The sequence below is a fragment of the Chiloscyllium punctatum genome, chromosome 9 (genome assembly GCF_047496795.1).
Source record: "Chiloscyllium punctatum isolate Juve2018m chromosome 9, sChiPun1.3, whole genome shotgun sequence".
NCBI classification, from domain to species: domain Eukaryota; kingdom Metazoa; phylum Chordata; class Chondrichthyes; order Orectolobiformes; family Hemiscylliidae; genus Chiloscyllium; species Chiloscyllium punctatum.
Genome location: NC_092747.1, coordinates 16,697,045 through 16,713,338, shown reverse-complemented (window position 1 = coordinate 16,713,338; position 16,294 = coordinate 16,697,045).

Sequence of the window (16,294 nt, the reverse complement as noted above, 5' to 3'; positions counted from 1 at the left end):
GATGTTCCCTAAAGCGCTCTGCTAGGAGGCACCCAGTCTCCCCAATGTAGAGGAGACCACATCGGGAGCAACGGATACAATAAATGATATTGGTGGATGTGCAGGTGAAACTTTGATGGATGTGGAAGGCTCCTTTGGGGCCTTGGATAGAGGTGAGGGAGGAGGTGTGGGCACAGGTTTTACAGTTCCTGCGGTGGCAGGGGAAAGTGCCAGAATGGGAGGGTGGGTCGTAGGGGGGTGTGGACCTGACCAGGTAGTCACGGAGGGAACGGTCTTTGCGGAAGGCGGAAAGGGGTGGGGAGGGAAATATATCCCTGGTGGTGGGGTCTTTTTGGAGGTGGCGGAAATGTCGGTGGATGATTTGGTTGATGCGAAGGTTGGTAGGGTGGAAGGTGAGCACCAGGGGCGTTCTGTCCTTGTTACGGTTGGAGGGGTGGGGTCTGAGGGCGGAGGTGCGGGATGTGGACGAGATGCGTTGGAGGGCATCTTTAACCACATGGGAAGGGAAATTGCGGTCTCTAAAGAAGGAGGCCATCTGGTGTGTCCTATGGTGGAACTGGTCCTCCTGGGAGCAGATACGGCGGAGGCGGAGAAATTGGGAATACAGGATGGCATTTTTGCAAGAGATAGGGTGGGAAGAGGTGTAATCCAGGTAGCTATGGGAGTCAGTGGGTTTGTAAAAAATGTCAGTGTCAAGTCGGTCGTCACTAATGGAGATGGAGAGGTGCAGGAAGGGGAGCGAGGTGTCAGAGATAGTCCAGGTAAATTTAAGGTCAGGGTGGAATGTGTTGGTGAAGTTGATGAATTGCTCAACCTCCTCGCGGGAGCACGAGGTGGCGCCAATGCAGTCATCAATGTAGCGGAGGAAGAGGTGGGGAGTGGTGTCAGTGTAATTACAGAAGATCAACTGTTCTACATAGCCAACAAAGAGACAGGCATAGCTGGGGCCCATACGTGTGCCCATGGCTACGCCTTTGGTCTGGAGAAAGTGGGAGGATTCAAAGGAGAAATTGTTAAGGGTGATGACCAGTTCGGCCAAACGAATGAGAGTGTCAGTGGAAGGGTACTGTTGGGGACGTCTGGAGAGGAAAAAACGGAGGGCTTGGAGGCCCTGGTCATGGCGAATGGAGGTGTAGAGGGATTGGATATCCATGGTGACGATAAGGCGTTGGGGGCCAGGGAAACGGAAGTCTTGGAGGAGGTGGAGGGCGTGGGTGGTGTCTCGAACGTATGTGGGGAGTTCCTGGACTAGGGGGGATAGGACAGTGTCAAGGTAGGTCGAGATGAGTTCAGTGGGGCAGGAGCATGCTGAGACAATGGGTCGGCCAGGGTGGTCAGGCTTGTGGATCTTGGGAAGGAGGTAGAACCGGGCAGTGCGGGGTTCCCGGACTATGAGGTTGGAAGCTGTGGGTGGGAGATCTCCTGAGGTGATGAGGTTCTGTATGGTCTGGGAGATGATGGTTTGGTGATGGGGGGTGGGGTCATGGTCGAGGGAGCAGTAGGAAGAGGTGTCCTCGAGTTGGCGTTTGGCTTCAGCGGTCAGTGCGCCAGACTACCACTGCGCCCCCTTTATCCGCTGGCTTGATGGTGAGGTTGGGATTGGAGCAGAGGGATTGGAGGGCTGCATGTTGTGAGGGTGAGAGGTTGGAGTGGGGGAGGGGGGACGACAGGTTGAGGTGGTTAATGTCCCGGCGGCAGTTGGAAATGAAGAGGTCGAGGGCAGGTAATAGGCCAGCGCGGGGTGTCCAGGTGGATTTTCAGAGCCACTTCCTTAAGTACTCTGGGGTATAGATTATTAGGCCTTAGGAATTTATCAACTTTGAATCCTATCAATTTCCCCAACCCTATTGCCCTACTATTACTGATTTCTTTCAGTTCCTCTCTCTCACTACACCCTGTGTTTCCAAACCTTTCTGGGATGTTATTTATGTCTTCCTTTGTGAAGACAAATCCCAAACATGCACTAAAATGAACTTCCACCTCTCCGTTGATTGTAAGGGACCTATATTTGTTTCCATGAGTCTTTTTCTTTTCTGTTGTCCTTGGGTGGTCAGGTGGTAGAGAGTTGTCATGAGTTGAAGTAGATAAGATAGCACAGCTATCCATGGGTTCCTTATGGTGGCCCAGTGCTGGGTATAGCTGACTGGCACCTGATAAACACCTTGCGGCTAATGCAACAAGAGGAGTCATTCCCCAGACTGTATCTTGATGGTGTGGGTATCTTTGAAGTTACAGCAGACATCAGCATGAATACTCAGGACTATCAGACTCTCATGCATGGAATCAATGCTACCCTGCACCAGGTGAAATACATTAAGGGGCAATACGGTGGCTCAGTGGTTAGCACGGCTGCCTCACAGCACCAAGGAACCAGGTTTGATTCCACCTTCGGGAAACTGTCTGTGTGCAGTTTCCACATTCTCTCCTGGGTCTGCATGGATTTCCTCCAGGTGCTCCGGGTTTTCTTCCAAAGTCCAAGGATGTGTAGGCTAGGTGGGTTAGCATGGGAAATGCAGTGTTATAGAGCTAGGGTAGGGGGTGGGTCTGGATGGGATGCTGTTTGGAGGGTCAGTGTGAACTGGATGGGCCAAATGGGACGGCTTCCATATTGCAGTGATTCTATGATGATCATGTGCTCACTCCACTCGTTCTTCTCTTCTTTGAATATTTCTAATATTGTCATCTCTTGTCTGGAATAATCTCCTGGTTCAGAAGCTGATGGACACAGTATGAGCAAATTATGTTTTTATGAACACATTGCCTTCAAGATAGAATGTGGGCATTGCTGGCCAAGGCAAGACTTATTGCTCATCCACATTTGCCCCTTGGAAGCGGGTGATGAGCTTCCACCTTGAACTGCTGCAGTCCGTGGGAAGCTTATACCTACTGTGCTGTTAGGGAGGAAGTTCCAGGGTTTTATTCAACCACAATAAAGTAATGGTGAGTACTTGGGGATTCGGGTAGGTGGTCACAAAAACTGGGGTACCAACTTGGAACTGGACGTGGCACCTGACCCGGAAGTAGCTTTGGACTGGAACGTTTCCACTTGGGTAATGACGGCGGCAATGTGGGGTTTCTGGAGGCAGCCAAAATGAAGGCATGGATTTTGAACAGCAAATGAGTTCTCCAACTGGACTTTTGCAAACTTCCGATTTTTAAATAACAGATATGAAACCAAAAAGTTGTTTGTTGAGCTGATGGATTTTGCACTGGATGATCGGGACCCCCAAGTACTCATCCCTCAGACAGTGAAGAAATGGCTCCACGTCAGGATGCTGTAAAGCTTATGAGTATATGTTCAGCACTTGGTGTTCCCACGTTTCTGCTGCCCCTACCCTTCAAAGTGGTAAAGGGCTCAGCTTTGGAAGGTGTGGTCAAAGGAGCCTGAGTTTCAACAACACATTTTGTAAGTGGCAGCAGTATAAGCTCATGAGTTCAGAATAAGCAACTTGAAGAAATGGAAGTTAGATTCCAAAGCCCAAAATAAACTCCTCTCACTGCTTCTGCTGCTACGTTTGGTGAATCTATGCTTTTGATAACAAACTGAACACATTCTGTAGATTTGTACCATTTGTGGTGAAGCCCACGATTGCAGTACTCAATCTGGTTGTGTGCTGATCTCAGCTGGGATCACACTAGCTCTGAGACGCAGAGGAGCTAAGATTCTTCATGGTGAAGACAAAATTAAATGGACTTCATGACTGAGTGTTACAGTGATCAAGATTTGTGTGGTGTTCTAAAATAATTCATAGGATTTGTCTTACAGTATCTGCCACTAAAAATCTGAACATCATGGTTTACAATTAAGTGTAAATTACTTATAATTCATATTTAACTCATGTTAATTCTGGATATTCAAGTTTACTATACATTGTATTTAATATTTATTTTTGCTCGTCTTTTAAACCATGAAATCTTGAAGACTTCTTTGTAAATAACTGGTATTTTTCAAATCATCTATTATAAAAAGGACTTGTTCTTTGCTGAGACCATAACCAGATGCAGAATCTAACCTCACACCTTTTAATGCATTGTCTGAGCTAAGCTGTCATCTTTTTTCATAAAATCTTAAGTTATATCAGGAATGTGACTTGAAAGAAGTTCTGGGATTTACATATTAATGAATTGAAATCTGCAACCCATTCTAAGTGATTAAAGACTTAACAGAAATCTAGGTTTGTAAATTACATCACATCAGTTCCATCACACTTTAATCTTTTGCTATAAACTCTATGTCTTGTGATCCTGCCCCACTAGCTACCTGATGACAGAGCAGCGCCCTAAAAGCTTGTACTTCCAAATAAACTTGTTGGACTATAGCCTGGTGTTGTGTGATTTTTAACTTTGTCAACCTCAGTCCAACACTAGCACTTCCACATCATCTTCTACTATTGGCCAGCATATTTTTCCTTTTCAAGTATCTATCAAATTTGCCTTTGAAAGTTACCATTGAATCCGCTCCCATTTCCCGTTTAAACAATGCAGTCCAGAACTCACTTCACTACATGAAAGTGCATTTCAATAGATCAGTCATTATCACTTTCACCTCTAAGTGACAGGATTCCAGGATCAACTCCCCAGAGCACAAGATCAAAAATCTGGATGAATGACAGATTGTAGTAAGAGAGTGTGTCATTGTTAGTGATTCTGTCTTTTGAATAAGATGTTCAAAGGAAACCCCAAGTGCTTGCATGATTTAGTACAAAAGATCCTGAGTTACAAATTTGAAGGACACCCGAGTTGAGAGTGTGTCGCTGGAAAAGCACAGCAGGTCAGGCAGCATCCAAGGAGCAGGAAAATTGACATTTTGGGCAAAAGCCCTTCATTAAGAATGTCCAGAGAAGACCAGCTGAGTTCTTCCTGTTGTCCTAGTTGATAGTTATCCTCCAATAAACATGACCAAAACAAATTAACTTCCTATTCTCACATTACCATTCATGGGAGTTTGTTGTGTGCATAATTAACAACTACATTTCCAACATTATAATAGTGAGCAAAGTTTAAAATGGGTCTCGTTGTCCAAAAACAAATCTCTCTTTGAGAGATCCAGTGGTAATGAAAATAATACTAAATGAATGTCAGTCTCCATTTTTCTTGGAATTTGCAAACCGGATTAGCTATTTTGCGTTTGTATTTTGAAGTAACTCGCGGGATATTTGGGTTTCATTGGCTAAGCCAGTGTTCATTGCCTATCCTCATTATCCGGGAGATGGTGGCGGTGAACTGTTTCCTTGAATCACTGCAGTCCACATTCTGAGGGATCACCACAATGCTGCCTGAGAAAATGTTTCAGGATTTTGACCCAGTGACAGTGAAGGGAAGACGACATAGCTCCCAATTAAGATAATCTGTGACTTGAAGGGGAGCTAGTAGGTGGCGGTGCTCCCATGTATCTGTTGCCCCTTCCTTCTGGCTGGGAGAGATCAAAGATTTGGAAAGTGCTAATGATAAAAATCTGATGAGTTTGTCACTCAATCAGCCCCTCTTGTTCTTCCAAACACTAACTGTTCTTTCAACGAGCCTTGCATCAGTCAGTCTATTTGACTGAGTGTCATAATCCTACCTTGGATTCAGTGGATTGTAAAGTGGGAAGGAGTATCAGAGGTCAGGATATATGGCATTATCAGATGAACTGAAGAAATCAAAAGAACTCAAAATGGCTGTATCAATATTTGGGCTGCCTCAAAAGAGACTACGTAAATGCAATTTTTTTTTAAAAAAGTGCTTGCCAGCAAATTAGATCACTCGGATTATATCAAGAGGATCGACTGGTCTTGTACTCACTGGAATTAGAAGAAAGGGGAATGCTCTCATAGAAACATAGAAAATCCTGATGGGACTAGACAGATTAGATGAGGGAGGAATATTCCCGATGTTGGGGATGTCCACAACTAAGAGTCACAGTCTCAGAATAACGAGCAAGCCATTCAGATGAGGAAGAATTTCTTCACTCAGAGAATTGTGAACCTGTGGAATTCATTCTCACAGGAATAGGTAGGGGCCAGTTCATTCGATATATTCAAGAGACAGCTGGACATAGCTCTTTTGGCTGAAGGGGTATGGAGAGAAAGTGGAAATGGGATGGTGACATTTCATGATTGACCATGATCTTATTGAATGGTGGTGCAGGCTTGAAGAACAAAAATGACCTAATCCTGCTCTTATTTTCTATATTTCTCTGTTTCAATGTTTCTATTTGTGAATGGGATCATAACTGTAGCTAGAGGAAGCATCTTAAGCAAAAGTGAGAAGAGTTGCTGGACTTGCGGGAGGTGGGGGCGTGGAATGCAGGGGGAAATGGTCAATTCCATCCTTACTTAGATCTCTATCTTTGTTGGTTCATTTATTTAAATGGTAATAAACTCAGCCAGTAATAAACTCAACTCGCAAACCATTCAATCACAAATAGCTTTAGGACATAAAATATTCAAATACGTGTCTGTAGTTTCCTGACTTAACAACACTTCAGATCGAATTAAAGGTCACAATTCAATTTCAGGATTTTAGACAACACTAGTAAATCACTATAGCTTCACTCATGTCAGCTTGAAATATCAGCTCCAGCCTTTGATTATGTTACAACTATGCATTCCAACTTTTCTCTATTGTATGTTTTATGCAAATCAAACCAATTCCTTGGAATCAAACAGGCATGGAACTGATTCAGTACAGAAACCACCTAACAGCGATTACCAGAGAATTCAACTGAATGCTTTTATAGTAACAGCAAACATCTGGAACACAATCTTGAAGCCTTTGTAAGGAAATAATTTCATCATGGCTTTAATTTAACTTGCCCCGGGAGGTAAATCATTTGATGAATTACTGTAATTTTGCATCATTTAACATATTTATATTATAATTTATATTTATAGAACCATTTGAATCCTTGTTTAATGGTACATTAACTAAACGTTCTGCGTGCAACTGAACAGTCAACTCTCTGTTCATGTCTCACAGGTAACTAAGATAGCAGGATTCCTCTTAATGAAGATTAACCTCTCTGTCTAATGCTTGATGTGCTCAGATGCCTGGGTCCTTTGATAAATATTTCCACACTGTCATGGAAATTTTAAAGGAGACTGTCCATTGGGGTACATTGGATAGCTACACAGGAACATAGCCACATGCGTTGGCCATTCAGCCCTTTGAACTATTCCGTTACTTCATTGCTGATCTATATCCTAGCTCTAATTGGCCCCCTTGGTCCGTAGCTAATAATATTTTTGTCTAACGAACACACAACAATCCCAGTGTCAAGAGGAACCTCAGCCACAAAACCATTTTGAGAGAAAGGGCTCCAGGCTCCCACTATGCTTTGAATGAAATCCATGTTCCCTAGATGGTCTGGTTGTAATGTTAAGACTGTGATTTCTTGTCCTGGAAGAACAGTATTGTTAATTTCTACATACCCTGCCCAATTTGTTTAATCACCTTAACCACATCAGTTAGTTTATTGCTTAAATTATACTCAAAGGATGAATATCCCGGTCTAGATTAACTAACACTTTATGCCCCAGAACAATTCTGGTGAACCTCCAATCCACCACTTCTAGACCAATATACTCCCCTTGAAGTAGAATGTCCTGAAATTAATGCAGTTGTGCTTGCAAAAGAGCTCTATATAGTTGTATCATGAATTCTATCCTTTATTTGTTCACCCTTTAGAGATGAAGGTTAACATTCCATGAATAATTTTCAAATAACCTTTGTCTACTAATGAGTTATAATCTTACTTAAGGTGACCACCTTGATATATTGTTCTCTAAATGTAAACCCATGTAGAATATCCATAAAATCTCAGGTTCGTATTGAGATGGATACTTAGAAATGTATTAGGAGAAAATGAAGACTGCAGATGTATAGGTCAGATGAAGGGCTTATGCCCGAAACAATGCTGCTTGACCTGTTGTGCTTTTCCAGCACCACACTCTCGACAGAGAAGTGTATTGACAACTAACTATGTACGCTAATATGACATCTCATTCTTGCATGTTGTCTGGGTTCTATGTTTATGTTAGTTATTTTTACATTATATACATGCCATCATCGTCACTGGTGGTCCCTTGCAAATGAGAATGCCTCTCTTCCACTCTCAGGCTGAGTCTGTAGGTGGCTGTACAGACCGATGCGACTTCTGCACACTCTGCCACACTTGGTGCAGAAGGTGGTTATGTGAAGAGGTGGGTGGGGCATTGGTGGGGCAGGACCTTCGTTATATTGTTTTTGCCCGTTTCCGCTTTATCCCTACGGCAAGTCTATTCTCCTAGCTTAGCCAAATCCTTCTGCAGCCTTCACGCTTCCTCAACACAACTTGTTCCTCCATCTATCTTTGTGTCATGGCTGAGCCATTATTTATTTAAATAGTGACTGAAGGACTCTTCAGGGAATACATGGTTACATGGGCTCAGCATTTCTTTGTGCAGGGTGTGTGGAATGGTGACACTTAAATTGTCCATGGTGCCCAGGGATGTTTAGGTGGATTAGCCATGGGAAATGCAGGATTATGGGAATAGGGTAGAGGGTGTAGATTTGGGTGGGATGTTCTTTGACGGGTTGGTGTGGACTCGATGGGCTGAATGGCCTGCTTCTACACTGTAGGGATTCTATGAATAAGAAATTACATCATTGTAGCTATTAGGATGAAAGATATTGCCCTGTTTAGTTCATTTAAGCCTCTGAATAATATTGGAAACACCTGACAAAATTTTCATCCTGTAGCACTATGTCCACTGTCTTGAAGAGATCTAGCTGAAAACCTGCATTCCTACTTAGTAATAATGTGTACTGGTTCTTCAATATGTCAAGACTGTCATTGATTTCTCAACATTAATGACTGGTTTTGGTGATGGATTAGATTAGATTCCCTACAGTATGGAAGCAGGTCCTTCGGCCCAACAAGTCCACACTGACCCTCCGAAGAGTAACCCACCCAGACCCATTCCCCTACATTTACCCCTGACAAATAACCTACACAATGGACAATTTAGCATGGCCAATTCACGTGACCTGCATACCTTTGGATTGTGGGAGGAAACCGGAGCATCCGGACGAAACCCACGCAGATATGAGGAGAATGTACAAACTCCTCACAGAAGTTGCCCAAGATGGGAATCAAACCTGGTCCCTGGTGCTGTGAGGCAGAAGTGCTAACCACTGAGCCACCATGCCACCCCCAAATTGACCATGGTGCATTGATAAAGTACCTGAAGATCTGTGCTCCCTGGACCTCGCAGATTGATATTTACAGGTAGAGCATTCTCTGACTTTAATCATGGCAAGTTGTCATAATAGTCATTGTTGCCCCTCGATCAAGTTTAAATTCTGTGTAAAATCTTTCTACTTGTAAGACAATAGTCCAGACCTCTGTGGGCACTCTTTATCTTCCCCTAGAAATATTGATTACTTTGATGGTCTTCATCCTTGATCTGTTGGATCTTTTCTCTTCTAAATGATTCACATCTGTCAGGATTTTCTCCCGAGGTGTGAATGCTCAACTGATTCTCTTGTTGTGAAAGAACTGCTGAGCTGTGGCAGTTTTTGAGATAATTTACATTGATAGCATTCCGTTTACCTGAATGGCACTCCTGATGGTTATGGTGTTACCTTACAGTAAACCTTGTAAGTCTGAATTTGAGCAATGATGTTATTTCTGGATCTTTTGGCATTCTGCCCAGTGTTTGGCTAAGTGACGGCAGCATTTTGAGGCTCTCCTGTCTGAGTGAATTGGATGGAACCTCAGCATTTATTCAAGGAATGGATCTAGATCTCAGCTTAATTAGCCTGTCCAGTTATTTGTTTCATGTGAACACTTTGTTTCACTGAAGAAAACCAGATAACTTTTCATCTTGATGCCTACAATGATGCAATTTGTTGTTACCTTGCCTTTTAAGTCTCCAGTTCTGCAGCACTTTACTAATCTGTATAAATTGGATTAAGAAAAAAACAGTTCAATCCATTCTCCTTGATGCTGGAACCATTGATTAAATCTCAGTGATTCTATGACCAGCTTTCTGCTTGGACTAAGGTAAGTATTGAGTGCCTCAAAAACAGCTTTAAAGCCTGGAGTACTTTCTGTGGCACCCTGCCTTATGAGAACTTCACCTTTTGTAATCCCAACTGGGTTTAGGAATGTCTCGACCTCATGCCTTTGTCCCTTTAGATGCCACCCTGGTGTAATCCCAGATCTGCAATGGCTACTGCCTGAGTTCCCACTTCTGAACTGTTAGTGGGTCCTCAGCATTTTCAAACCACCGTAATGTCTCGACTGGAGCTGCCATTCTGATAGATTATGTTACTACACTGGACTTGAAGCTTTTCCTTTCTTTGCTCACAGTTTTTCAATTATCTGTCTGATTTCTGGAGATGTCCTGTTGTGCTATTTTGCCTTCAAAGTCTGCCAAGAGTCTGCTCCATCCTTTGGAGCCTTACCTCTTTATTCTCAAGGCTTTCGAATAATTTATTGTGTATTCAATGTAAGTGAAAAGTGTAATGTCGATTTGCATAGGTGCCATTCACGTTAACTTAAATAAAAACTGAAGAAAATAACTTAAGAGAGTCCAATTTATCCTTCTCCGCTGCTTCAAGCCCGCTCCTGTCTTCCCAGCTCATGCCATGCCACCACTAGAGTCCCGCTCCAGGCTTCACAGGCCAGATGATTCTGTAGCCATGCTCCAGGCTTCACAGGCCGGATGATTCTGTAGCCATGCTCCAGGCTTCACAGGCCAGATGATTCTGTAGCCATGCTCCAGGCTTCACAGGCCGGATGATTCTGTAGCCATGCTCCAGGCTTCACAGGCCGGATGACTCTGGAGCCACACTCCAGTCTTCACAGGCCCGATGACTCTGGAGCCACACTCCAGTCTTCACAGGCCCGATGACTCTGGAGCCACACTCCAGTCTTCACAGGCCCGATGACTTTGGAGCCACACTCCCACTGAATACAATGCCGCTGCTCCAGAACCCATCACAGCTTCCTTCTTTCTGAAGAGCTCTCATTATCAGGTTGGCATGGTGAATCTGTGGAATTCACTGCCACAGAAGGCTGGGGAGGCCAGGTCATTGAGTATCTTTAAAACAGAGATAGATAAGTTCTTGATTGCCCAGGACATCAAGAGTTTTGAGGAGGTAGCAGGAGAATGGGATTGAAAACCTCAAAGCCGTGATTGATTGGCAGAGCAGACTCAATGGGCCGACTGGCCTAATGTCTACTTGAATGTCTGATGGTCTCAGTTTGAATGAAAACTAAAGCTGAGAAAAAAGGAAGGGGAGAAAGGGAAAAGAAAAAGAAAAAGTGGACAAAGGAACAAGCCTGGGCTCAGGAGCCCTGATGCTGTCTACTCCGCAGTGCTCAAGTGGAGTGCAATCTCATTTTCATTCAATGGTTTTGATGTCTCCCTTGTTACCACAAAATGATTACTGTTTCCAGCATGCTTCATGAGACTCACATTGCACCAACACTTACAAACCAAAGCATCGCAGATGCTAGAAATCTGAAAGATAAACAGGGTTCAGAGGGTTCTGAAGGAGGGTCACTGGACTGGAAATGTTAATTCTATTTTCTTTGCACAGATTCGGCCAGACCTGCTGAGTTCCTCCAGCAATTTCTGTTCTGTACTTACACATTCATTGTCTGAGGCTGCTACCTTCTTACTAGGCTGGCATTCTTCTTAAGGCCAGATATTTCCTGCCCCCACCGGGCATGTGTTGGGTGGAAGGGAAATATATCACAGTTCAGGAGCCTAGCCCATCCAACCCCAACCCGCACCCCCATAATACAGAGGCTGGGCATGCATTAAAATTGGTAGCCCACCCATTATGTTGTAATTAAAATATTAGGATCAAACATGCTCTTTAAAAGCTCAATTGATCACAATATTATGCTAATATTACAGTTGACTTGAGCTTTTATTCTATGGTCTTTAGGCAGCAGGAAGGAAGGGAGTATGCCTTGCCCATTGGGGGCACATCCCCAAGGCGGTTGCACACCCTCCCCCTTCTTAGCCACAAATCCATTGAAACCCATCCTTCCACAACCCCGCCTCCCCAACACCCCCCACCCACCATCACCATTCCTTGAGTTGTCAATAACCCTCAGCCCAAAGTCACAGAACCTGCCTCAAATAAATAATTGATCGGGCTCCTTGCAGTTCCAGCAGTGACCGCAACCATGGTGTGATGCTATTGGGACTTCTAGAGCTGCCAGCCAATCAGTTGACTGCCTCCCGATGAGGGGTGAATGTCCCACTGGGAGGTCAATTAACCCACCCACAGGAAATGAAGGTTTTGGGGTCGACTCCTAACCTGCTGGCGGCCAACCTTTGTTCTTGAACCAGACCATCCATGTTTGCATAATGTTTCACCCTATCCATCCTTATCCTTAAGAGTCACAATATCTTAGTCTCTTTAGTATTGTAGACACTTTATGATCAGATATAACTCACTTCAAAGGAAAAAGAGTATGAAAATAGAGAGGTTTTTCTGCAATTGCACATGGCACTAGTCTGAGCTGAAAGACAGGTCATTCTGCTATAACGCGTGCTTTGTCAGCACAAATTCACTAACGCGATTGACAAATAGGGAATGCTGTTTCCAAAGGGCAAGCTTGTAAAATATGTGTTGTCTATAGCGCGATGGCATCGTCAACATTTTAAGTGTTATTTGTATTATATGATTCTTGTATAGTGTGGGGTCACCCAGGATTGTGACTATCACACTATGGAAGAAATGATTGTGCTGTGAATAGTTTTGCACCCCTTTTCTAAGGAAGGATGCACTGGCATTGGAGACAGACTAAAGAAAGTTCACTCGATTGATCACCATTCTGGAGGGACTTTAAAAATATCGTCCATGTGGGATGTTGCTGCCCATCCCTAATTGCCATGAGTGCAGTTAAGAATCAATCACATTGCTGTAGGTCTTGAGTTGCATGTTGGCCAGGCCAGATGAGGATGGCACATTTCCTTCCCTGAAGAACATTAGTGAAGCCGCAGGGATTTTTCCTGACAATGCTTTTCATGCACAGCTTTAGACTCTTTATTCCAAGATTCAAATTCCACCACTTGCTAAGACAGAATTCAAACACAGGTCCCTGGAATATTACTTGAGTCTCAAGATTAATGGTCTCGCAATGATGCCACAAGGACATTGTCTTATGAGGAAAGGTTGAATAGGTGGGGCTTGTACTCACTGGAGCTTTTTTTTAAAAAAAAGACAATCAAACTTTTTGAAACAAGTAAGTTTCTTAAAGGACTTGGCATGGTAGATGTTTCCCTGGGACCTCTAGGTCCAGAGGACATCATCTCAAAATAAGGTGTTGCCTATTTAAGACAGAGGTGAGGAAGCTAGTGACTGTATGGAATTCTTGACTGCAGAGGGCTGTAAAAGCTGGATAATAAGTATACTCAAAACTGTGACAGACAAATTTTTAATCAGTAAGGGAATCAAGGGTTTTGAGGAAAGGGCAGAAAAGTGAAGGAGAAAATGATCAGATCAACCATGGTCTCATTCAACAGCATTTGCTCCTCAATCTAATGGTCTTAAGCTATATATACAGCAATGCATGTTCCTGACTATAGCTCCTCATAGAGTTTCTAACACAAGCTCCTTCGCATACTTCTGTCTCATCTGTTTTTCTAAATTGTGTTGTGTTTATGTCAAAGTAACATCATGCTCCAACATCATCATCATTGGAATATGCATTCCCTTTACACTACAACTGACACACTTGCCTCACTCTCTTGCAGTATATAGTGCCACACACCCAGAGGCAGCAGCTGCTCCTGATAGGAGACAGATATAATTGCTTGTCCTTACCCCTAAGGAAGTGCTCGTCATTATTTGAGTGTCTAAGATGAAGATGGTGACTTGTACTGGGACTGCGAGAATTGAAGGTGATGGCATATACCTGCCTAATCCTCATTGTCACTCCCCACTTACCCCTTGTACCTCAAACTTCTCTGATTTGCAAGATGCCTGTGGTTAAAGGATTATGCGCTCTTCTAGTGAACCTCCTCTCCAATTTACTCCTCACCACAACCCTCCCCTTGCACCTTTCTCCTTTTCTAATCTGAAGCGCTGTAACCTGGTGAGGGAATGGTGGAACAGGAAGAGGTGAAAGAGCAAGAAGATGTTGAAAAGATTTTATCAAGTTTGTAGCTACCAGCCTCCGACTGATACTGACTGTATTTTGAAGGGTATCTTAAAGACAATGAATGCTTGTGACAAACCCCAGGGCATGAATGTTCTGAAGTCAGATCTGGGGGAAATGGTAGCACAGGTACCAGCACATCAGAGAGCACAGATACATGCGATTTCTGCTGCAAAATCTTCAAGGGAGTAACTCAATGAAGCAACCTGCAGAGAAAGGATGGGTGTGTAAACCGATGAGTGCAGCATTGGCAGAGCTGCCAGTAATGGGGCGCAAATGCCACCCTTTAGAAAAGCGCTTAATATTTGACATAATTTCATTTGGGAATCACAATTTTTTTCATGTCTACAAGATAGTAATTTCTATCAGGGAAAGGATAGCATTGCACTTGCTGCAATTCAATCAACCTTCATTGGTACCTGAGATCATTAAAAAATTCACTTCTATTTTGTTTCTTGTTGTAAGCTGTGCCTTTGCTGAGCTGATTGACAGGATAGAGGAGTAAACCAGGGACGTTATGAAATAAATCTCAAAATGAGGTCGACTCATCAAATCTGTTGACTCATCAATGCCCGGTTTCTTGCGTACAGTGAAAGCAGCATGCCAGGAATACAGAAGCTTTCTCAAAGTTAAGTGTAAGTTGTGCTACTTGCCAGAGAGAAAAGTCTGAGCTTATTCAGCCATTCTTCATAAGGCAAGCCCTCCAGTCCAGGCAGCATCCTTTGCTGAAGTGATCAGTGGAGAGTTTTTGTCATTTGGTCATAACTCTTGAATTGTTCCCACCCCACCCCACCCCCTCACCAACCCCCGCACCCCCACGACCTCTGCCCTGCCCGTCACAGAAGGTTTCCTTCTCATTGTTTTTGCATTTATTCTTGTTCTGTCCCTTCTAGCAACAGACTACAGGGAAATACGTTGCTCTCCTATGATTGGGCTCAGCAACATTTCTATTTGGCTGTAGCAGAGAAAGGGAGAAAGGAATAGAAAGAAATGTTGATGGGGGTGGGTGAAGAGGGCTGGGACGAGACTGACAAGGAGCATAAACACCAGCAGACATCAGAATGTTGTTTTTTTGTGCTGTAAACCGTGTGGTCTGGATATTCCACCTGGTAGAGGGGTGAGGTGTGGAGAGGAAAGTTTCAGGTGGGAAGCATGGAATTATAAATCTACAGAATGATTTTTTTGGCCTTTCTAGGTTTATCTACTTACAAGTCAGTCTGATGGATGGGCTTGGGTGGGAGGATCTCTTGAGCAAAGTGCAGGACCTGGGTAAGCCCACCCCACACGTTTGACCCACAGACTTGTATGGCAAGGAAAGTGGATGGACTACAATGGTGGTGGCCAATCCCAGTGGGACAGTAGATGGAATACAGTCTGAGAGGGATCCAATCCCACGGGGCTGCACTGGGAACATGGATCGGTCTAATCCACAACCCAGGGCTTTAGAATATCCAAATCTTAATCGCCAGTCACAAGGGGAGGTGTAAGATCATGTGAAGGGGATGTCTCATTTCTGACTCTTTACATGGTATGTGGTTTGGGGGTGAGGGGTCATGGTCAGAGGGAAATGCTCATGCACCTCCTGGCCACAAGCAGTGCCACAATACCAGTCTCTGCCTCTTTTCTGTTACGTGATTTCCAGGTCGAAGTTTTGTTCAACAGTGAACAGCCCCCTTTGAAAGGCAGCTGATTCAATTTGCATTCAATAAGAAAATTAGTCTCCATTTTCGTAACCATGAAACTATCATTGATTATTGTAAAACACCATCCGGTGCAGTAAAGCCTTCATGGAAATGAAACTGCCATTCTGATCTGGTCTGGCTTAAATATGACTCCAAACTCACAGTAATGTGGTTGACCTTTAGTTACCCTCTGATCTAGCTCAGTATATCACCTGGGTAACAAGCACTGGTCTTGCTGCCACCTACCTCATCCATTGAAAGACTTGTAACCAAGAAGATAGATGAGTGTAGAGTGGTAGATATTGTTTACATAGACTTTAGTAAGACCTTTGACAAAGTTCCACATGGTAGACTGGTTAGTAAAGTTAGATCACGTGGACTCCAGGATCAGCTAGCCAATTGGATACCAAATGGGCTTGACAGTTGGAGTCCAAGGATGCTGGTAGAGGGTTCCTAATCACTC